Raw genomic sequence first — 23,963 nt, forward strand, 5'->3', positions numbered from 1 at the left:
TCCACTTCCACTTTTTCTTATAGATACAAAAGAAACAAACACACTTTGTTTTGCCTGAACTTCAAGCTTTTTCTTTACAATAAAAAGAGGTATGGAGGGGAAAGGAATACACTTTGATAGCTCCCTTTTAAACTTTGTCCTGAGGTTTGTGTTTAGACTTTTCCATCATTTTAATCCACTGTCTCACTTATTAACACTTGATTCAGAATAGCATATTCCATAAAATAAAGTACAAGCAGCACATTAGAGCAGATGCATTACTTCCTCTGTAGCTCATGGTTAATGGAAATAAGAAAGGACCTTGGTTTGATTCCAGGATACTTGGTTTTGCAGTCTTCTAGCTCCATCTCAACTCACTAGCTCACTTGTATATTGAAAGAGAACGCAGTAGAGCTGCGCATTGGGTCATTTTGCACTTCATTTGCTCTGCTCATTTTCTCAGTGTGGAACTACTGTATAGTGCTCACATGCTGTTAAGAACTAACGAACACACAGGCCAAAAAAAAAAAATGCTTAATGTTTTATGTCATGAGAAGTGCTGTGATCTCTTCACAGGGCAAAGTTTAAATATATCATGTCAATCAGAGACTAATTTTGGCCAAGGGAAGCACTTATTTCCTGAAATATTCCCTCCCCTGTGGGTACACACATATGCCTTTAATTTGCTCCACAGAATAATATTTAATTACTAACCCTCTCCTTCTTTGGGACCCTGTATGCTGCTTATGATGCTTTGGCTCCCACCTTGCCCACGCACACATATATATGCACGCACGCGTGCAAACTGGTAGGAACAGCATTGCAATTACACATCAGACAGCTTGTGTTTATATACAAATGTCTTGTTATGTGACAACAGCAAGTGAGAGATCCCAGCTACATGGGCATTTTCCAGAATATTTTTTTCCTTCTGCTACTGTAGAAGGAACTAAGTGAACGAGGAAAGTGAACAAGGGATGACTGAAAATCCAAGCCCCTCTTCCCAAGTACATCCATGACAGACTGCAGTTACAAATACTATACAGTAAAAACCCACGTCTGAATGGCAGTCATTTTCCATTAGGAACTACATTCTGGCCTATTAAATTTTAGGCCGCTCTCTGAAGAGCCATGTTGAAATCTGTAGGGTTATCAGTATGGCACTGCTTGCTGCAAGAGGAGGTGAGTACTCCTAAGTACTCAAGTCTTATGACAATGGCAGGAGACTAGGCTGTAAGTATTAAGAGGCAGCACAGCCAGGAGGTAGGACACTGCACTGGGACACAGGAGACCTGCGTTCTATGCCTGGCCCTTATATTTCCCCTATGGTGACCTTGGACAAGACCCTTCTCTCACTGCCTTATTTTGCCCATGTATTAAATAAGGATAATGGCTCTGACCATTATAAAGCTCTTCAAGTCCTCCTAGTGACAAGCATATCACCACCTTGCTCTGCTATCATTTCAGAACTTTAAACAGCGACTTCCTCATTAAATAGATCATCTGCTGTGACTCGACCCCCAATAAAAAGATACATCCCGTCTAAATGGCTGCATGGCAGGAGGGAAACAGTAGAGAGACGAGATAAGCTGCAATTCCAACATTAAAGATAGGGTGCAATGAAGGTGGGGGACCCATGTAGCCACTTCCGTTTACAAAACAAACACGCTTCTCAGCTTCTCCGAGTGTGTTCTTCTGTTGGGGTTCTACTGCAATCACGTGCGTTACACCAGGACAGAGCTCAGCCAAGGGGTTCCACTGTGCCAAACTCGCCATTTACCATCCTATAAATAGCAAAATCATCTAATCTAATGGTTCTCAAACTTTTTTGTACCAGGACCCATCAATAGCCAGGCCCGACCCACTGCCCCTCACTCCTGATCTACTGCCCCCAGGCCCCAGCCCCCCAGTGTGTGGGGCAGCAGGGGTGTGCATGGGGCATGGAGGGCCCCAAGCAGCCTCTCGCAGGCTGGAATTTTGCCAGCCTGCATGGGAAAAGCCACCATTTCCCATATTTTTCTCCTTTAAAGGAGAATCCATTTTTAAAGTTCGTTCATGACCCTTTCATATATTCTTGTGATCCACTTTTGGGTTGCGACCCATGGGTTGATAAACACTGATCTAATCAACAGCTGACTATGGTGACATACATATAGCAAGAAGTCAGGAGCGAGAGAAGGACAAGTGCTCTTTAGTCTGAAACAGGCCACTTCTTCTTTTAATACATGAATGAATAACCTTTTTTTTCTGTCACAGAAAATCCCCCACTGTAGCATTTTCTTCATAGTTGATCAGGGAAATGCCAAGTATTGCCTTTTCCAGATATGTTACTAAAACAAGTTCCAACCTTCTTCCAAAATGTGTGAGATCTGATATAAGAAAAGGTAAGAAGTAAAGGCCACTTCCACTACAACGAAAGTGCATTTACAGAGTTAAACATCCACTCCGATGGGAGTGTTATTCTACCCCAGCCCCTCCCCATCTCTTGTGCACAGCACATTCCTCTGCTCACGAAGCATGTTGGCATCAGCTCTCCCTCTCTGTATCCATGCCTGGTCATGTCCTGCACACTGGACGCCAAATGTGCACATGTTTCAAGGGCTCCTATTAATAGCCACAGTAACAGCTGATGCCTCTCCAGCTTCTGCTGTTAATTGCACCTTAAAATTTGCCACAGGGTGGTTCCAGTCAGACAGAAAGAGGGCATGTGGGTACAGACATGTGTCACTCAATAGGGGTTTTTTTGAGTCTAGATGGAAGTACTACAAGTCCCAAAAGGGAAAATTCACTATCAACCTTTGAAAGTACCTTAAAATCTTAACATTAAATACCAAAGGATTTGAACCACCTATTTCAGGCTCCAGCTAGTCAGAGAAAGAAACCCACAAACACAGCCATTTCAGACAGAGACGAGACTGACCAATTTGAAAGCTCTAAATTGCAATTTCTGATTTAGGCAGGGCTTCATGATGAGCCTAACTTTGAACACATGTACTGTGTTGGCCTACCATACCCTAAGCCCCACAGCAGAGCCACTGGTTAAGTCACTTGCTTCCAGAAGTGGGTGGGCAAAAGTTAAAGTCTTAACTGTGGTAATTCTGAGATAGTTTTTGGCATGTGCATGCCATTATTACTGTACTCGTTTCCAATTTACACTTGGAGAGATTTCATGTTTGCCACGGAGAGATCATCCAGACACCTGGTACTTCTCAACCTTACTCCTGGACTAGCAAACACCAGCTGGCCACAAGGAAGAAGAAACTTTAAAGGGGGTCATATTGCCTTATTCCTGGGGCATATACTTTTGCCCCTGCTGCATGGCATTTAACTAAGCACTATGGCTAGATGATATGGCCAATTGGCTAAATTAAAACGTTTTTTGCAATGATTAACTTTCAGGTACAGTTCTTTATATAATGCCTTGTGGAGAGATTCCTAAAGAGCAGTTAAATTGGTCCCTTAGCTGCTCAAACCACACCTCAGCAGCAATATGAACTATGGGAACAATTAGGTGGAAACTCATAATGATTTCGTAGAATGATTTTTCTGCAGCCTGTTTCAACTCCAAACAGCTTTAAGCACATTCACAATTTTTATGTGATTATTTTCTTAACATACAGAAGTCTAAACAGCAGAGGGAAAAGATTCTGTAATACTCTTTTATGGGCATGCACACTATAGATAGTACCGTGCAGCCAATATCTGAGATCTACTATTAAAGATATGCTGCCTTGGGGAAGAATGAGAAATATAATGCATTCCACTCAGCCACTAGAAGGGAACAAGGAGCTGTGCTGTTAATCAGAGCCAGCTACTGCTTCCTAGCCAAGGTACCTGGCCCTTGAGCACAAGCAGCTATGTTTTCAGATCCACAGTTCAGTGCCCTAGGTGAATTAGCCAAAGGCTGAAACAGCATAGAATTATATTTGACAAACACTTGCTAATAATGGAATTTCAAGCCTGTGCTGTTCACTTCAGAGCACTTTAAAAATTAGCTCACACAGGTATAAAGGGGATTTCTTCCTAATTTGGTTTCAGTAAATAAAAAGCTAAGGTTTGGGGGTAAGGAAGCAGAGTCCTTTTTTAAACCCAGGTGGAATCCTACAATGTGAGAAAATTCAATTGCAAGTCTTTTGTGAGAGAGACAATCTTACAATCTCCAAGTGTTATTAAATGTTAGTGGCTTTCAGATTTGTTAAAATAAAAATAAAAAAAAAATACAATTTTAGCCACCAAAAATATTTAGTCCAGAAATAGAGTTATAGAGAGAACTCAATCCTACTGTGAGGTTAGGACTTGCCTTGAAATGGCTTTAATTATTTGAGACCTTACCCCAAAACCTTACCTTTTTAATTACCGAAACCAAATTAGGAAGAAATCCCCTTTATATAATCCCCTTTGTGAGCTAATAGATATAGGTATATCTATATAGATGTATCTTCACCTTTTTCTTGGTCCACCTACAACATGGTCTAGTATCTGAACTGGGGTTTTTTGCTTAAGGATTTGTGTGGTTGGGCTCCTCTGGTGAGAGGTGGTCATGGCTGAAGAACACTCCAGTGTTAACAAGGCAAGCTTTAACATTGTTAGCCAGCAGAAATTAAACTAACCTACAAAGCAAAAAGTACCCCTGCAAGATGCATCTAGTCAGAGTGTTTAATGGGCTAAAATAATATCAAACCCTATATTAGAAAATCTTATATACCAATGACCAATCTCAAATGAGAACTCCCTGGCTGAAAACAAGCCATCACTAAGTAGAGCCTGCTGGTAGGGGTTATCTCACAGGCATCTTCTGTTGCTTCACATGTGACAACTTGTAAACAATCAATTATTCACAGACTGGGTTCATTAAGAATATTTTCCATGCTTTATTACAGACTTAAATTTGGCTTAGAGATGAACTTCCATCAGTGACACATGCAGGCACAGAAAATTCAATTGCAAGTCTTTTGTGAGACACAAACAATTTTTCTCCTCATGGGCAACAGAAGCCTATCCAAACTTTTAGCTCGAAAACACTGTATTCATCTGGAAATCAGCTCCACCCTGGGTATAGCTAATCTAAGTTCATTTTGCAATGCTGCAATCAGGATGCAATTGACAGAGGAGACAGGGTGGTGAGAAGAGAAAGAAAGAAAGGAAATGCCATGAATGTGAGGAAACTTTTTTGGCAAGGCTAAGTTTTGTTTTCCTTTCTTGAGTCAGTTGCCATTTTTTGAAAGCAGAATCCATTTCAGGAATAAGTTTCATTTACTTCTAATTATAGTCCTTATCCAAAAGAATTAGTTAACATAATCTTCTCCTGGCTGCTATGTGAACGGATGAGAACTCATAAGCACAGTTAAAAAAAAAAAGAAAAGGGAAAGCGGTAAAGCTTAACCTTTTCCCATTAATACGTTACTTGATCTCATCATTTCATATAATCTATTTCATCATTGAAATAGATTATATTTATTCACCCAGTCAATTAAGAAATATTTGTAGACTCCAACTTGCCACAGGGTATCATCATAGTATCATAGTGCTTAGGGTCAGAAGGGACCTAAACAGATCATCAGTTCCGACCCCCTGCCCAGGGCAGGAACAAGTACTGGGGTCATATCACCCCAGCCAAATATCTGTCCAGCCTCCTCTTGAAGACCCCCGAGGTAGGAGAGAGTACCACCTCACTTGGGAGCCCATTCCAGAGCCTGGCAGCCCTGACTGTAAAGTAATGTCTCCTGATGTCCAGCCTGAACCTTCTCTCCAACAGTTTGTTGCCATTGTTCCTAGTATCCCCGGATGGTGCCCAGGGGAACAGAGCCTCCCCCAGTTCTCGCTGGTCCCCCCTGGTGAGTTGTAAATGGCCACCAAATCCCCTCCCAGTCTTCTCTTGTGTAGGCTGAATAGGTTCAGGCCCTTTAGCCTCTCCTCATAGGGCCTGACCCACTGCCCCTTGACCATGCGAGTGGCCCTCCTCTGGACCCTCTCAATGCTAGCCACATCCCTCCTGAAGTGCGGCGTCCAGAACTGGACACAGTACTCCAACTGTGGCCTGAACAATGCTGCATAGAGGGGAAGGATCACCTCCCTGGACCTGCTTGTGATGTATCTGTAGATGCACAACAAGGTGTGGTTACCCTTACTAACCACTTCCTCGAATTGGCGGCTCATGTTCATCCTGGAGTCAACAATGACTCCAAGATCCCTTTCTGCCATCGTGTTGACAAGAAGGGTGTTGCCTATAGGTATGTTGCTGGTTCCTTCTCCCTAGATGCAGCACTTTGCATTTGTCTGCGTTCAGTTCCATCCTATTCTCATCCGCCCACCTCTGTAACCTGTCTAGATCTAGCTGGATTCTGTCCTTCCCCTCCAGTGTGCCCACCTTGCCCCACAACTTGGTCTCATCAGAGAATTTGGACAGTGTGCTTTCCACACCCACATCTAGATCACTGATAAAGATGTTGAACAGTGCAGGCCCCAGAACTGAGCCCTGGCGGACTCCACTGCCCACATCCCTCCAGGTCGAAAACGACCAGTCCACCACAACGCTCTGGGTGCAACCATCTAGCCAATTTGCCACCCATCTGACTGTGTAGGCATCAGTGCCGCAGTCACCTAGTTTTTTTAAGAGAATGTGGTGTCAAAGGCCTTCTTTAAGTCCAGGAAGACGACGTCCATCCTGACACCTTCGTCCAGGGACTTTGTGACCTGATCATAAAAAGAAACCAGGTTAGTCAGGCAGGCCCTGCCCTCAATGAACCCATGCTGGTTGCCCCTGAGCATTACCTCCCCTGCTGGGCCCTTGCAGATGTGCTCCTGGATAACTTTCTCAAAGGTCTTCCCAAGGACTGAAGTAAGACTGACTGACCTATAATTGGCAGGGTCCTCCTTTCTCCCCTTCTTGTAAATGGGGACCATACTGGCCCTTTTCCAATCCTCTGATACCTGGCCAGTGTCCCACAAGAGCTCACAGAGCCATGCCAGGGGCCTTGCTATGACCCCCGCCAATTCCCTCAGCACCCTTGGGTGAAGAGCATCTGGACCTACTGATTGAAACATGTCCAGCCCCTCCAAAAGTTTCTTAAGTTGTCTCTGACCCTAGGCATGGTATGATACTATGGTGCCTACACACGCTAGGGCCCTGCTCTAAGTCGTGGTGCTTGACATAAAGCTCCAAGAGTTAGAGCTCCGCCACCACCCCACCACCCAAATGCCTCCTGGGTTGGGGAGGGAAGGGGGTGGGTGGAGCCATCCCGCACTGGGCCTAACCAACAGGCAGGTGCCCTCCAGCAGCCTCCAGGGCTGTCAGGGGGGAAGGAGATGCTGGCTGCTGAATGTCCAAAGCTGAGGGAGAGGGGAAGGAATGGAGCCCCCTTGCCTTCCAGCCCCCACCCCACTGGCTACCCCGGCTGGGCTATTGGGAAGAGGCAGCCTCACCCTCAGCTCTGGCCTTCAGCAGCTAGCAGCTCCATGCTGGCTGCTCCCGACTGCTTTCAACATAATATCATGTCAGACTTCATCTAATAGCACCACTAAGTTTTCCATATCCAGTGTCTGAATGCAACTTTTGCTATACCAGGAATAATTAAGACAAATGTAAAGTTAGGAATGTGAATTTTAACTAGATGATAGTTGCATCATATCCTAAGTTAGAGCTACAGAAAAGTCCTAAATATACAGACCACTGTTCTGGAGGGTTTTGTGGCTTAAGGACTGAACTAGGATTCAGGAGAGCATGGGTTTTATTTCCTGTTGTGCCACAGTTCCTGTGCAATGCTGGACATGCCATTTCATCTCTACCTCAGTTCAAATTCTCTGCTCATTATAAAACTCTCTCCCATCCTTTACCTGCCTTTGTATTTCAGCTGTAAGCTCTTTAAGGTGAGTCTGCCTCTTGCTGTAAGTATATACTGTATTTACACTGAAGCATCAATTTTGCTAAGTTCTAGCCTAGCATAAATAAATTATAATATAGTTGGGAAACTTGGCAACAAAAGGTTTGTCTACCTGCAGAAACACAAGAACGTTATTTTGGATTAATTGTTTAAAGTACTATAGTTAAACTACATTATAGGCTCCAACATTGGAACATTTCTATTCAGAAATAAAATTTTAATTGTTTTAGCTTAATTCACTTTAAAGTGAAGTGAGCTAAACTGAATTAGGGTCATGTTAATCCCAAGTAAGTGTGTCCATAAGGCTTTAATTCAGTTTACTTAAGCTGCCTGAAAGTCACACCTTTAGTTAATTAAGATTAATTCCTTGAAGTGTCCCAATGTAGGCAAGCCCTAACTGAACTGGAGCTCAAGCTAATTTTATTTCAGCAACCTACGCTTTATTAGCCCCAGAACGTTTGATACATGCAGCTGTCATATACTTCTGTTAACAAAAGCTTTTTGTCCCAGGAAATAAAATTAGTACAGGCTCAAGGTTTTCTGTTTCTGCAAGATTTACTATTCTAAGGAGGCAGCTCTAAAGAGAATTAAAGCCGCACTCCCTGGGAGTTGTGTTTTGGTAAGTAATCCATTGCTAAGCAGAGTTTTTTTCTCAGAGAAAGATGAATAGCAACAGATAGGAAGCTGGAACCACAGTATCACTGCTCAGGAATGCTCCTACCCTTAAGCATGGCTTGGCTAAACTGTATTTCACCACTACTCCCCATTCTCCTGGGTTGGGGCAACAGGAGTTTCTCCTCCCCCCATTTCAACCCACCTCAACCACTGTGTTAGCAATGAAAGCAAGAAACGGCATTGTGATCAGAACCTTCAAGTTGTTGTGAATGCCAATGCCACAGCCACAGGCTGGAAAATATTTAGCCAAATAAAAATAAAAAGGAAGATTTTGCAGCATTAGCCAATAACAGGCTTAAGTGCCCTATTTTAAAAGAGAAAAGCTGTTCTCTTTTGAAATACTGATGGTTTTTGTTGCTGTGAAAACCAGTCTGCACAAGCTGCTACATCATCACAGAAGAGCCTTACAAGGGTAATGCCAAAAATTGCTAAGAATATTTTAAACCTGAATCTGTAAGTTGGCTAAAACCAGAGGCACTTGCTTAGTTAAATTTGTAACCGTGCTAGGAGTGTAGCTGGTCTGTAAAATATTTTCTGTATTACTTCTTAGCTGAACAAGCCATGCCCCACTGACGTAAACTGTGCCATTCAAGTGCAAAGGCTCATTTTGTTCCCAAAGAAATCTCGTCTATGCAGCAACTCCCACTGCTATTCAAATAAGGCCACACACAGATTGCTTTCCAGGTGTTTCTCTCCCAAGCAATATTTCTAGAATCTTAAATCTGATTTAAGATACATTGACTAAGTAATAGGGGGAGAAGGGAACCTCCTGATTTACATCTTTAGTGCTTTACTTGTTGCATTTCTCAGTGCACATTCCATAGTCAATACAACAATTTCATAATGAGCTAAATCTGGTGTGTGTGGTTGACTACATGACGTTACATCCCAACATAATGACTATGTAGAGCAAGCAGAATTCCTAGTTACATTCAAAAGATTTTTTGGATTCAGCTAGATCACATGTGTTTTCATTTTGTGGTACAGATATCCCCCTCTGAAAATACTCTGAATGATATACAGAGTTACCTTCAACAAAACAATGGTGGTCTGAATCATGAATGAGATGGAAAGGAAAAAGACTGCAGAAAATGTAGCCCAGAGAATTCTACTACAGCAAGTTTCAACTTAAAATGTAAGATCAATTGACAAATCTTACTGTCACCACAATCCACATTAACTCCCTAGTGGAGTTAAAGTGCAGACAATGGATGAGAAAAATAATTTTATAGCCTCCAACCTATATTTTAACATGCATAGATTTGAGGCTGTAAAGACATTTTCCCATTCCTCATCAGTATGTATATTAGCATGTTATATATCCGTGAGTCAGAATCCTGAATAAAAGGGAGCAATACGTAAGACACAAGGTCCTTCTACTAGTAGATCTTAAGCAGTATATTCAGCAGGACTCAGGAACAACTGTTACGTGTGACAGAAAGAAGACTTTAAATCATTTTTAACATTAGCTTCAATTTGTAGTTTTAAAAATACAAAAAAGTTCTGTGTACCCTAAATATTCCTTGTTTTTACCATAGTAAGTGATTATTTCAAAACAAAAAATAATAAATGGCATACTATCATGGATTAACTCAGTAAGTCAATAAAATGAAGTAGAAACAACAACAATCCCTTAACATATACTCTACCCCCTTGCAGAACAGCATTCCCCTGAAACTCAGGCTCAATGCATGACTAGATTTCCACTGGGGTGGGGAGGAAAGTCCGAAAACACTGGCCAGCTAGACATTCTCTCCCATCAATACAAATCACTCCTTACAAAAATTCTGTGTCATTCAAAATTAGCTTGTCTGCAATGGAAGCATTAAGAGATCTAGTCTGTTCACCAGTGCCACATACTATATCCAATTCCACTTGATTCAGGCCAGATCTACAACAGATGTCTTTTGGCCCAGAGATAATCTATTATAAAGATTTGCAGGCCCTTCCCGAACATGCCAAAAAGGCATTTCTCAGCAAGCACAGAACAAAAATTGGGATGTTACACAGAGGCATTTGGGAACTATTAATCTTAAACTGATTGCACTTTCCCAGTGCTTGACACATCACCCTTAATTGTTGCCCCTTTTTGCTATGACCAATCAACCCACCATAATCATATTCATGTAAGTCAAAACCCATACCACAAAACAAAGGTATACTGTATTATGTAACTGGGGGGTGGGGGGAAGAACCCCAGGCTTCTAAGTTTAACATAGCTTTTTTGCTTTTTAACCAAGCTTCTCCAAGCTTCCTGGTGGGTGGACATTTTCCAGCAAATCTGGGAGAGGGATGCTTGAAATGATCAAGGGCAGAACCATTTTGCCAACCTAAACCTTCTGTGAGTCTGAGCAAGGGAAAAAAAAGAATTAAACTAATCAATAACTGGTGTGGGTTTTTTTTAATTTTCCTATTAGTTTGAGTTGTTAGCGTGCACTCGCTTCAGGTTTTCCCAAGAGCCATAATCACCTGATTCCAGGAGCTGGGACTTGAAGAGAAGGCACTAAATATCTTTGCACTATAAAATAAGTCAAATTGGCAATACAATAATGAGAAACTAGTTCAACCTTCACCATCAAACAACTGCCAGCACTCCCTAATGACAGATTCTGTTATCACTACATCTCTCCCCCCATCCCATAGATCCTGCTTTGTCCTCTGGCATGGCTGAACCAGTGGTATTTCTGCCATGTGGCTAGACCAAAAAGTTGCAAGACCCCTCACTGAGAAGAGTGAAGCACAGCTGAAGATATTCAGCTTCTGCTGAGAAGAAAGTTAAAGATCCCATGAGGACACATTTGGGAAGGAGGAAAAAAAACATTAAGGGTAAATCTACATTCTCAAAGTTATCCCTTAACAAAAACAGGCTTTAATATGCCATGTTAGATGTGCTCTATACTGACGAAGAGCACAGAGGCTGCTGAATCATCAAAATAGTCAGTAAATACTGAAAGACAACAATTAGAGTAGATAAAACAATTAAATTAAAAATAATCCTACTGTTTGATATGCTGATCTTCGGGTGTTTGAACACAGGGAGAAAAGGGGAAGGGGTTTAATAAGAGTTTGATACGTGCAAAAACTGAAAAAAGTACTAAATATCTTCTAGAATTAGCAGAATAAATAGTTTCAGATCCTTGAAGCACTTTTTTATTTATTAACAATTTATTATTTATTGCCTCTAAATGAGCTCAGCCTGTAAATTCACATTTCTGAATATTATGAATCCTGCATCTTGCTAATTAAAAACAAGGTTGTCCTTGACATCAACTCATTAACCCTCTGGGTACCTCAGTTACGTATATCAGATTAATGCTCTATGTGGAATTCTGTAAGAGAAACCAGTCCCCCAAGGCAAGAGAGAGAGAAGGGCAGCCCCCATTCTGTTCCCTGACATGGTTCAATTTATTATACCATCTAATGTTATTCTTTTAAATCATGTACAGGAGACATTTGAGCATCTTCTCATAGCAGCATTGAGAGCAACAGTGTTCTTCACCCCGTCCATGGATTAAAGAGACATTGCATCACCTCTGGCATCCTCCAACAATGAAACCACAGCGCCTGAATGGCTGGTGTATTAATAGGATTAGCACAACAATTGTTTGTGCTATAACTGCGTGCAATAAGTAAGCAAATGGCATCTAGGAGCTAGCACAGTACTGCCCTTACATACAAGATGCAGCTACAATGTTATAGCTAGGGGATGCATTTGGGTGTCTCATATGCAAAATAAGCAAACATTTGAGCAAAACTAACATTTGAGCAGAACTAACACATTTTAAACAGTTCTGCATTTTATAGTAAAACATGTCAGCCAATAATTAACAGGTAAACTGCATACGTTGTTTAATTAGCTGGCAAGGGATACTGTAATAGCATCCCAAAACACTCTTCCAGGTTGAACCTAGAGAAGTAATGCTGTCTAGTAGACTGGGCAGCATACTGTATTAGGAGATTGGGACTTTATACCCAGCTTTTCCACTTATGTGTTGTGTGACCTTGAACAAGCTGCTTTACTCTCCTGTAACCACTTCCCTACCCATTTATTTCTGTCCTGGCAACTCTGCACCTCAATTCTTTAGGGCAAGAACCATCTTTATAATATAGTATTCAGTCACCCAATGTGATGTGGAAGTACCCAAATCAAAGCTGTCAGTTAAATAGCCAACATCTGCTAGGTATCTTAGCCTCAAAGAGTTGCCATGCAACCAATGATGCTATAGCAGCAACCGCACAAAAATCACTTTACTTGGGCAACATCTATAGTGATTTTTTTTCTTTTCTTAGATAGCCATTAGTTTGTTTTGAGGGCTGATCATGGCAGCTAGTTCATCACTAAAACCAACAACTACCCACAATGCTATTGTGAAAGATGCTAAGCTGAATGTGGGATCTCCAGAGCTAGAAGTATAAGCACTACCATTTGAGTTGGAGAGACCAGACTACTTAGCTGAAGTTAAAACCTGCTCCTATCCTGTGAGAGTTGGGCACAGAGAAGGAATAGTACCTCACACTCACCAACCGATTACTCTGTCAGGAGGATAAACAGTATTTTCTGAGAGATCACTGCAGGCAAAGAATGACAGCTGAACAGCAGCTACCATACTTTTCTGTGTTGTATAAAGATTGAACAAGATTTCAGAAGAACCTTGAGAGAGAGCTCCTCACACCATACTTTTAAACAGTACCCTAAACTTTTTAGCAAAAGATATCCATGCTAGTGACAGAAGCTATACATAAACTGGTTTAAGTGATCAGAAACTGGTTTAACCCTGTAACAGAATAAAAGTTCCGCGCACATAAATCAGTTTCAACATGGCTGAAACCGGTTTAAGATAAATCTGGTTGAATGTAGACTTAACTGACTTGGGTCAAACTGGTTTATAAAACTTCTGCCCCAGACCTCTTCCTGGTTCAAGTTAAATCACAGTCCCCTAGCATCCCAGCATGCTTTCCAGCCCTGGGCTGCGCTGTGCCGTCTGCTCCAGCAGAGAAAGGTTGCGTTGGGGGGGGGAGGAGGGGTAGAGAGGGGGAGGGAGGCAGGGACTGCCCCACCGAGGCAAACCCCGGCTGGGGTCTGGGGCCAGAAAATGGTGTTAAACTTCTCTTCCCCCAAGTACAGAGCTGCCCTGCCAAAAAATGAATAATGGCTGCAACTGTGGACTACAAATCCCAGAGGCACCTAGAAGCATGAAGAGGAAGTGATCAACAAACCTGCAGAGTCCTGCTGATGTAATACTGGACTGCAAATCCCAGACACCTCGGGGGCAGCAGGAAGGGGAAGTGAACACAGCCAGAGAGCTGTGCTCTAGTGCCCTCCAGCTTCTGGCCTGAGCCACTGCAGGCATGTAGTTGTATTCTCCAAAACAAAAGTGAATGTCTGTCCACTTGTTTCTCAATTTAATCTCTGCAGCTTAGATTAACCTACAAAGACTGAATTGATTCTGCCTCCTGCTTTTTTACTATCTCTACATAGCACCAGAGTTTTGGCTTCAAGTGGGTCACTACTAAGGTTGTCTCCTATTTACAAGGCTCAGATACTTTGAAAATGGTAAGGGGATAGGAAATGCCAAACATTAATACAGGAGAATTTGATGCAGTATTGTGAATGCCTCCATGTTTCTAGAGGCAAGGCTTGCTTTGGGTGATATCTTTTATTGGACCACTTGCAGAGTTGGGAAAGAAATGGTCAGGCTTTTAATTTCAAGGACAGCTGTCTTTCTAAACACAGGCCACATCTACACAAGCAGCAGACTGCACAGTTGCTACTGCACATTCATTTTGTACTTGCATAACTAAGTATTAAATGACTGCACAGTAACTGGCGTTACTAGACCGTAGCATTCCTGCACAGTGGGTTTTGTTTACGCTACTATGCAATAGCAATGAACTATTGCACAGTAGCACTGCTTCATGGTTAATGCCCCCCAACACTACTGTGCAGTAGCAACAAGCTACTGTGCAGCAATGTCTCGTGTATACACAGCAAATGTGTACTAAGTATGAATGCAACACAACTTGCAAAGCAGTTTTGAAAACCTGCCTGAAGATACCTCCTAGCTTATGTTCATATTTTTACCAGCTTCCATAGCTACCTATGAAGCACTCTATATATAAAACCAATTTCCTCAGCGTATAAAAGCTGACATGCATTAATATACTTAATCAACAGTTTCTTGCTATATTTAACATTTCCCTTTTCCCAAAAAATATGGCACCTTCATTAAAAAGCAGAGATTAGATAACCTTTGGCGTAATATGTTATAAAATGATTACACACATTTCTTGGCATCATAATTATATTTTTATAGTAGAAATCTGTTTGCAAGAAAAATATTTTTAATTTGCAAGGATTGTTATTCTATTAAAAAAAAAATCAACACATTTTTTAAATTGGAGTCTCCTATTCCAAGTCAGAACTTTTGCCCTGTGCAGAAGCAGGCTGGAAATCTACTTCGGCTGTCAGAATATTTCCTATACTGGAACAGAGCATCAATTCTCCCAATCTGGTCCTTACCAAGGGCCATCACTTGATAGCTCCAAGGCTAGCAACCCATTCCTCCCTCCAATTATGAAATGCATGAAACAGGGAAGATTACTTTCTGTACTTTAAAAAGAGTAAAATTACACCAGGAACAACAAACTGAGTTTCCTTTTGGTCCTAGAGGAGGCAACATGGATTAAGCTCTGGCTGGGCTGTAAATTGGGAGACTAGAGCTCTGGCACTGGTCTGCCCAGTGACCCTGGGGGAAGTCAATTCCCCTCTGTGCCTCAAATCCATGGAATCTGTAAAACAAGTACCTAACCTCAAAACACTCTGGAAAGGAGATCTGCATACCTGCAAGGACTAGGTATTTTCATCACCTCATAAACTGCCTGAATTACATTGCTGCAAACGTTTGAGTGCAATGTTATTACCACCATGTGCTTTCCATATTGCTAAGCACCAAAAACTAATAGCAGTACAAGATAATCAAACCCTTTTTTAAAAACAATTCTGAAGCTAGTTTGTCAGTGGCATCCCATACTAGCACATTCTGCATGTCAATCTAGACTAAGAGAAATCCTTCTGTTAGTTTTAGATACAACGGCATGAAGTTTCATCTTCCCTCAAACAAGTTCTCTTTTTAGTCTAAATAATCCCAGTTTTGTTCCCTCTATACAGTATGTACTCAGGCATGCCCCCAAGCCTGCTATTTGCTTTCCCACAAGCGTTCTCTATCATATAGGTTTCATAATGCAAGATAGCCTATACCAAACACAACATTCAGATTCTGGCCTTGCCACTGGGTTTACAGGAAACTGGCAAACTGCCCTATTTCCTATTCCAGACATGGTGTGTTTGCTTTAACAATTGTGCTTTGGGCAAATGTCCTCAGTGAATTATCCAGGGTCAATTTTAGATCTTTAATGTGAGCAGACCAGAAGATTTTTCTATCAGTCCAGGTATACTAGTTCAGACAGCGGGGGCCAACTTTTCAGCTGGCATGCCATAAACTAGCCCCACACCCTCCCCAAGTGCCACTCTGATCCCCTTTTCCTGTCCAAGATGCTGCTGTTTTCCATGCCCTGCCCAATCTGATGGCCCTCTTAAAATAGATTCGGTATATAGCAAAACCCACAAAATACATAGCTATCCTAACCAGGTGTGAACTGCCATATCCTTACCAACTCCCCTGGAACTCCAATCCGCATGGGGTGATTTGACCTAAGACTTTACCCCCTTCCAGGACAGCACTCTTTATTTTTTTAAGTGACCATTCAAGATATTTATCATGTTTGCCTTTTGGACTAATCTCCAAACTATGAGGAGACAGACCAGGCTGTAGCAGCCGTGGCATTCTCTTTAGACCTAGGGCAGTGGTTCTTTACCTCTTTTTTTTTTTTTTTTTATGGTGCCACCCCTCCGTAACTTGTGAATTGAGTGGTACCCAGTTTCAAAAAACAATGTATATATTACAACATTACCTCCTTGCAGAGGGGCTGGGCAATGGGGATGGAAGACTGTTCAGACAGGGACAAGCCTGAGCCTGTGTTTATCTACTTTGCTTATCTCCTCATACCTCACATCACCCTTAAAAGGAACTGATAGCACCCCAAAGCACCCTGGCACCCTGGTTGAGGGTCACTGATATAGGGTCTAAAGTTTATCTTAGTTTTTCACTCTGTCAGTAAGCAACTTCACCAACATAGAGTAATGGCAAGATCTGGAAGTGGCCTGGCCACCAATGGTACAGCTTGCTATCCCGAAATTCACACCAAAGGTAAAAGGAGAGCCTCCAACAGCAAGAAACAAGCTCAATGATACAGGCTTACAGAGTAAGGTGCCCAAGAGAGCACACTAAACACAGAGGATGAGTGCCTCAACCGCTGTAAATCAGGGCAGCGGGCCCAAAAAGTCCATGGGTCTCTACACTAATTTATACCCACTGAAAATCTGACCCTCCATTAACAGCCTGCAAACAAGGCATTTCTGCACAAGTGACACTTCCAGCATGTGATCGATCCCTTTAGTGTGTCAGAACATTGCTCATTAAAAGTCAGAGAGCTTTGCTGTTTACTTCACAGAGGCCAGGTTTTCACTCAGCCTACTTTTCTCGGTAGGCTTTTAAATTTAAGCACCTTATTGAACTGGGTCATGTGTGCACACCTGCACTCACAGAAGTCCCTGTGTTGGCAGGGATCGTGCCACATAGTGGGAAGTTATGACGAGAATCCAGAGCTAAGGATATCTTTTCACCACACCAATTTGAAGTCCCCTGTTAACATGTACTCACCATGAGGAAGGCAAACAAAGAAATGGAAGGTGAAAATAAAATATCTTTTATCTCAGCAACGGTCAAATAGTTGGCAGCAAAGGGTAACAGACAAGTTCCGTAAACTTAGATTTTTTGAGATGGGTGCTTTTGAGAAATATTTAGTTTACCTTATTATTGCCTCAAACTGGTTAGCCCAACACTGCTGAGAGACAGTAAGTACCTCAGCAAGACACTTCATTTAAATCAGCGCAGGGATATCATGCAAGCCCTGTTTTCCTAGACATACAATCTATTCTCAGTCTCTTGCTTGAGGGTTTGACTGAAGGGGATTCAAAGGTATATTTTATGTTTCCTAAGGAAAAAGAGAAGTCGTTGCAAGACCAGGTCCTAACTAGGCATTTGGCAGGGAAGATATTTTTAAGGCAATACCTACTCTGCCTTTTGAACATGTACAGCAACAGCCAGACAAAGGAGGGCAGTTTAGCCCAAAGGAAGTCTGGCTTAACATGCCAGCATAGGAAACACTGCACACAGGAACTTGCAGATCAACTTTTCCTTATCATACACACTCTTCTTGGTGAAGAACTCTCTCTGCAGAGTTTAAGTAGCAATGGTAACAACAGTTTACTAATCTGAGCATCTGGTCTTGGAATCATGTGATCCTGTTTTTTCTCCTATAGCTGAGGGAGGATCAGAAAGATCCTTCTTGCACAGAAGAAGGTAGGAGAACTCTGGAACAGGCATGCGTATCACGGCCACGATGAGTAGGCGTAAGAAAGTGTACAAAGGCCCACAGCCGAACTATTCGTACTTGGGGTTGCTTATGTCACTTCTGTATTTATGACCTGCTCCCACACCTGCTTGTATCAAAGGAAGAATTTTAGCTACTTTAAATGGACTTTGGCTCAGGCAGTTAAAGACGCAAAAACCATAGCTATTTTTAGGGATGCTGGCTGGCTATCGCTATCACATCTGGTTGGTTATCAGATCAGCACTGATAAAAGGAAAAATTATGTTATTGGCTATCGGCTTTTTTTGGTTGTTGTAGCTGATAAGTATGGCTGCATGTCCAGAGCACCCTCACGTGCATAAGCCGGTACCCCACCGCGGGCCTGAGCCTGCAGCAGGCTAAAGGGCTCAGTGAGCAGCGGAAGTGGAAGAGGGTGCCAGGGAGCAGTCACAGGGCACCGTACTCAACAACAAAGAGATCGTTAGGGCTCCTGCTACTGCTGCTACTGCCATAGCAACACCATGTGCGCAGCAGAGGCCTGAGCGCCAGGGCTGCCACGGAGACATTGGGGTAAGGCACTGCACAAGGAACATTCTGCTTCACCGGGCACTGGGTGCCTTTGCAGAAGTGGCTTCTCCTTGGTGGCCGCGGGAGCTCGGCTGTATGGGTCCCACCAGCACTGAGGCAGCAGCATGTTCTGGGGCTCCAGACGTGCCCGGTGCCACTGTCCGTGGGAGGGTCTGCCCTGACCACCCAGGACAGCAGCACAGGCTGCACAGGAGCAGGGAGGACCCATGGGCGAGGGGGCAACATGCACTAGAATAAGGTGGACACTACCTTCCTCACTCAGGGCCAGAGCAGGCAGGATGTGTGTGTGTGTTATAAATGCAAAACAAACAACAAAAAAGGTTTATTTATATCAGTAGTTTAAAATGCCTTGCACTATTACTAAATATTGGTTATCAGATTGGCAGTGGCCGATATGGTTGGTTAATCATTAGTCAAGAAAATCCTTATTGGTGCACCCCTATCTATTTTACATGTCTATGAAATAACCGTTGTTATGCTGAATAAATAATTATGATACACAATAACATCTAGTCTCTCTGGAGTATATCCTTAATACCAATGACTTGTCTATTTAATTTTCAGAATTCCTCCCAGATGGAAGAGACAACCGCCAGTAATACAATAAAAACCTACCAGGCGTCGTCTCTCCATCAGGCCCCTCCTCTGTCCAGCAACAGATAGGAGGCTTGCAACTTGCCCCACAAGGTCAACAATGTCAGGCTATGATAGAGAATTGCAGCAGCTTTCTCTTTGTCAGTGCTTCTACGGTTTGCTCTGAGCCTTGAATAGAAAGTGCCCACTGCTTGCAAACGAGTGCCTGGCAAGTCAGTGAAAAGTACAGACTGCTCTAGAGAGGTCACTGAGAAGCAAGAAGAGATCCTCTGGAGTTGAAGAAGACAGGACACTCCTCTCTAAAAAGAGGCTGGTTTATGAAGTCTCTCAGCCAGGACTCTCAGGAGGGATTTCAAGCCCATTATATTGACACACAAAAATGCAGAGTAGCAAAATGAAAAGCCATCAAGTTCTGGGAAACAAAGACAAAACAACATAAATGCAGTATCTTTAAGCCATTTTTAAAGTTTCCCTGGTCTAGGAACAGGCAACAAGGCCAAGCTAATATCAAAACACACCCCAATCCTTCTGAGAAGTCTGCTTTGGGGCACTGGATGGCTTTGCTAGCATCATCCTACAAACTAGTAAAATTTTCTGAAGTGTCAATTGCCCTAACGTTAAATCTCTTGCTACCCCCCATAGCTATATACCTGATGTTCCATTTCCCAAAGCAATGCCGGTCCTGTAGGAACTGCACACATTAATGGTCTCAATGCCCCACCCATCAGAAAGAAATGCAAAACTCTACTATTCTTGGTTCAGAGATTATACCTTTTATTAGGCCAACTAAGATGTTGCAAAAAAAAATTATCTTTTTCTGCAAGCTTTCGGGCTCACACACCCTTCCTCAGGCTCAGGGGTAAAATTAAAGATGGTAAGAAGTCCCCAAACGTAAAAGGAAAAAAAAGTCCCGTCCCCCACCTATCAGAAGCTCTTGAAAAGCAACCGCCCGGCAACAAAAGTATTGAATATGCATAAAGCATTATCTAAAAAAACCCAAAACATCAGGAATCAATCACGATACTAAACCACTTTGCAAACAAACATAGAAACAGATTTGCCCCATCAGTCCTAGGCTCAAAATATTGACTGTAAAAGTTAGCTGTAAAACAGTTAACGGCTACAAACATCAACATTGCCTTTTGAAGCAACCCCATCACAGTGAATTTTGGAAAGCACCATGGCATCATCTTTGTTATTCAAGAGTATCTGCCTGACAAAGATTCCCTCCAGTATCTGACCAGTAACAAAAAATATCTAAACCCAATTAGTCATAAGCAGAATATGGTTAAGGGCCTGGCAAGAATGGTCTTAGTAACTTTGTGAGCTCTTTGACGGGACGCATGCCCAAAGGGCAGTTGTTCCCAATCTGTGGTACAGGTACCACCAGTGGTACGCAGAGAACCTGTCAGTGGTACACATTAACAGATTTATTATAATTACTTTATATGACAAAAAATTGCTGGTGGTACTTAAGGTTGTATCATTTTAAGTTGGCGGTGGACACTGTCAGTTTGGGAACCGCTGCCATAGGGTCAGTTGGGAGTAGTCCTACTAAATGCTGTGGCAACAATACAGGTATCTTAACACACGGACAATGTTAAGAAGTATCAGAGCAGGCTTTAAAAGCCAGGTTATTTCAAATGCCCTGAACTTCCTTAGTCTGCCCAGAAACACAGAAATAACTTCGGAGGTCTTTACTCCATGCAAACTTTTTATTACAGGAACACCTAGAAACCCAAACTAAATGTTGTGCTTCAAACGCATAGCAAAAGGCTGTGCCTGTAACTATAAGCTCATAGTCCAAATACACACAGGAAAGAGAGGCTGAGGGAGGTGAAGCGATCTGTTCAAGATTACACAGAAGGTCAGGAGCAGAGCCAGGAATAAGATCTGGTTCTCTCAAGTCCCAGTCTACTTGCTGCCTGTTTATGCTCATAGGTATTTTTAAGGAGTACCAAAGATTACCGCAATATGAATTTTGAGGGACCTCTCTATACTAGCTTTTACAATGTGCGCCGACTGTGGTACCCGGTTAAAAATACAACTTCGACCTATGGAAATAAACAAGCAGCAAAGCAGTCGCTGCTGCCTATTAAGCAGGAGCTCAAAAAGTATTTCACAGAATGAAGAAAGTATGGTGCGCTTCACAGGGCAAGCCCTTTTGCAGAGATAAGATTCCTAGTAACTGTCATTTTTCACCAATAAGCAAGAGGACAGGCATCCTGCATCCCCACTTTGCTGGCTGGCAGTTGCAGCTGTTTAAGATTTCATCCACGATGCACACAAGTCCTGAGCCCTTCCAAAACACCCTGCTATATCCCCCCAGCATCTGAGACCTCTTTCTGCTCAGCCCCCGTCTTTTTCCCCGGTTGGCCTTTAACAAGCACCTTTTCCTCCCTTGCAGCCTGCGTCTCTCGCGACAGGCGGCTTGGCAAGATGGACCGAGGGTCTGCCCCAGTCTCGATGAACGTTTTGGACGGGGACGTCAAAGGGGCTGCTTTGCAGAGGTGCAAGAAGAGCACAACGGACTTGGGGGTCTTGTCTTTTGTCTGACGGAGGCAGAGCCCGTTTTCAAGTGGTTCATTTCTTCCCTTCCGCAGTTCTCTCTCCCTCCTCTTATTCCTCTTCTCTCTCTCTCTACCCACCACCTCTTTTCTTCTTCCCTCTCCACCGCTCCCCCCGCCCGCCCCGGGCAGACACGTGCGCCAGGCCCCCCGCAGCAGGCAAGTGCCCGCTCCGCGGCTCGCCGCGCGGGACGTTTCCCAGCTCCCCGCACCGCCGCGTCCCGCCCGCCCCCGCATCAGCTCCCGAGCTGTCCGGGCCGGGCAGGGCTGCCCCGCGCTTACCTCTGCGGCTGCTCCGGGCGGGTCCCAGCGGCACAAGCCCCAGGGCCGGGGCGCCGCCAGCCCAGCCCAGCCCAGCCCGGGCCGAGCGGCGGGCAGCGAGCGCCTCCCGGGGCGGGAGAAGGCGGCGGAGCCGGCAGCACAGCCCGAGCGCTGATGTCACGGGCGGGGGGAGCTGGAGCCGGAGCCGGAGCCGGGCGGCAGCAGAAGCAGGAGGAGGAGGGAGGGGCCGCGCTGTCTGCCTGTCCCGCCCCGCGGGGAAGGGGCCGGAGCGGGCGGACGCCCCCCGCCGCAGCGCCCGCCTCGCCCTTCCCAGCGCCGCCCCAGCCCCCGCTCCTGCCACTGGTCACACCACACCAAGTTTCCTGGGGGGTAGTTTCTTATGGTGTGGGGCGGGAAAAATAAAAGACTCCTACCCCGGCAACTGTGAAAACCTGCTTTTCTCCCAAGTGGTAACATCTGCACCGCTCCAGGGGTTCAGAGCTCCGGGCGCCCCATGAGGTGCAGGGAGGCCCTCCCGCCTCAGGACGTGGCCCGGCCTCCAGCTCCCGCCCGCCCGCCCGCCCCAAAGGGCCGTGGCGAGGCTCGTCGGGATAGCGTCTCTTCCGCGAGTTTATTAGTAACAGCGGATTTCATCAGTGCGTGCCCATGGCAAATATTTACATTGCACAGGTCCCTCAGCGACCAGTCCTTTCCGAGAAGAAAGCCAAGGCTCCCGCACTTCACAGGGTTATGGCGAGTGCCTGGGGTAGTACCACAAAATAAAAGATGGCATTCAAAGGAGATCTGGGGTGGTTACATTCATCCTGCCTTCTTAATAGGATTCTTCCTGGCATTTTAGCTTTGCTTACAGATATGACTTCAGATACACCTGGGCAGTGGAGAGGAGCACACCACTTTAATAATGTGCCGCTTTACTTCACCTAGAAAGTGCTGGAGAGATGCATCTCTGTTCTGCACATCTTCTGTCTCTCCTACCCCTCTCGGCTGTAAGTTGTTCTAGGCAGGAATCGTTTCTTACCTCGCTAGTGGGGAAATATGTGTAAGTCAAGTGACTTCTCCTTGAGTTATTTTTCCCTGGGTTTGGCCTGACATGACACAGCAGCCAAAGTACAGAATCAGAGCCATGTTTGTGTGCCGCCTTGCTATCCACTCCCTCATGTGTAGTGCTGCCTCCCAGAAGCACCCCCAGCACCACGCTGCAGTCTGATCCCTGCTGCGTGATGGGTGGCGGGGGAACACGTCAGTCCTTTCAGGGCCATCAGTGCATTAAAATAGGAGCCCAGCACTCCAGTGCACTCCAGATTTCTGCCGATGGCAACAGATGGACCTGTCCTAGAAGAAAGACCTAAACCACAGCTCTATCCAAAGTCCTAGCGACTTTTCAGCATTACTCTCTCCAGCTAAAGAACCAATTCTTCTTGCTGGAGAGCTGTAACACACTGGCCTCCTCTGTGGATCAAGAGCAGAGGTGGTATGTGAAACAAACTCTAACCAGTGGGATCTTTCTTTAAAGTGCCTAGTACAATGAAGCTTTCTAACCTCAACCAGAGCCTCTGGGTTATATTATCGTAAGTAGTAATATGACAGCAAACCAGAAGTACAAACAGAAACTGAATTTTAAAAGCTACCAGTGCTACTTCCCCCACTCCCCTCCCCTCTCAGCTGTGTTTGGGTACATTACGCTACTGTCCTTTCAAATAATCTACACCCCTTTCCACTTACAAATGTTTGTGTTACCCCAGAAGAATACTGTGAGAGTGCTGAATCATTGTGGAATTATCAAGAAGCATGCCCAGAGGCAAGAAACCTTCAAAATGTAAACTGTCTTGATCATCAGTTCCTGTATTTAAAACAGTCCTAGATGTTAAAAAACATATGTCATCATTTACAAAAAATGGTGTCTTTA

General features: G+C 43.9%; 1 protein-coding gene across 3 annotated transcripts in view; it reads right to left on the reverse strand.

Annotated features, from left to right (window-relative positions):
* SH3BP4 (SH3 domain binding protein 4) overlaps positions 1-22,563 on the reverse strand; it is a 126,832-nt gene extending 104,269 nt beyond the window's left edge. For 2 of the 3 annotated variants that reach the window (XM_019492203.2, XM_059727166.1), the window contains exon 1: positions 22,058-22,260. The gene's annotated coding sequence lies outside the window, so the exon portion shown is untranslated. Of the gene's footprint in view, positions 1-22,057; positions 22,261-22,470 lie in introns of those variants that run through there. The other variant, XM_014594253.3, reaches the window with a different exon arrangement.
* Between the last annotated feature and the right edge of the window lie 1,400 nt (positions 22,564-23,963).

This window comes from Alligator mississippiensis, chromosome 4, assembly GCF_030867095.1.
Source record: "Alligator mississippiensis isolate rAllMis1 chromosome 4, rAllMis1, whole genome shotgun sequence".
NCBI classification, from domain to species: Eukaryota; Metazoa; Chordata; order Crocodylia; family Alligatoridae; genus Alligator; species Alligator mississippiensis.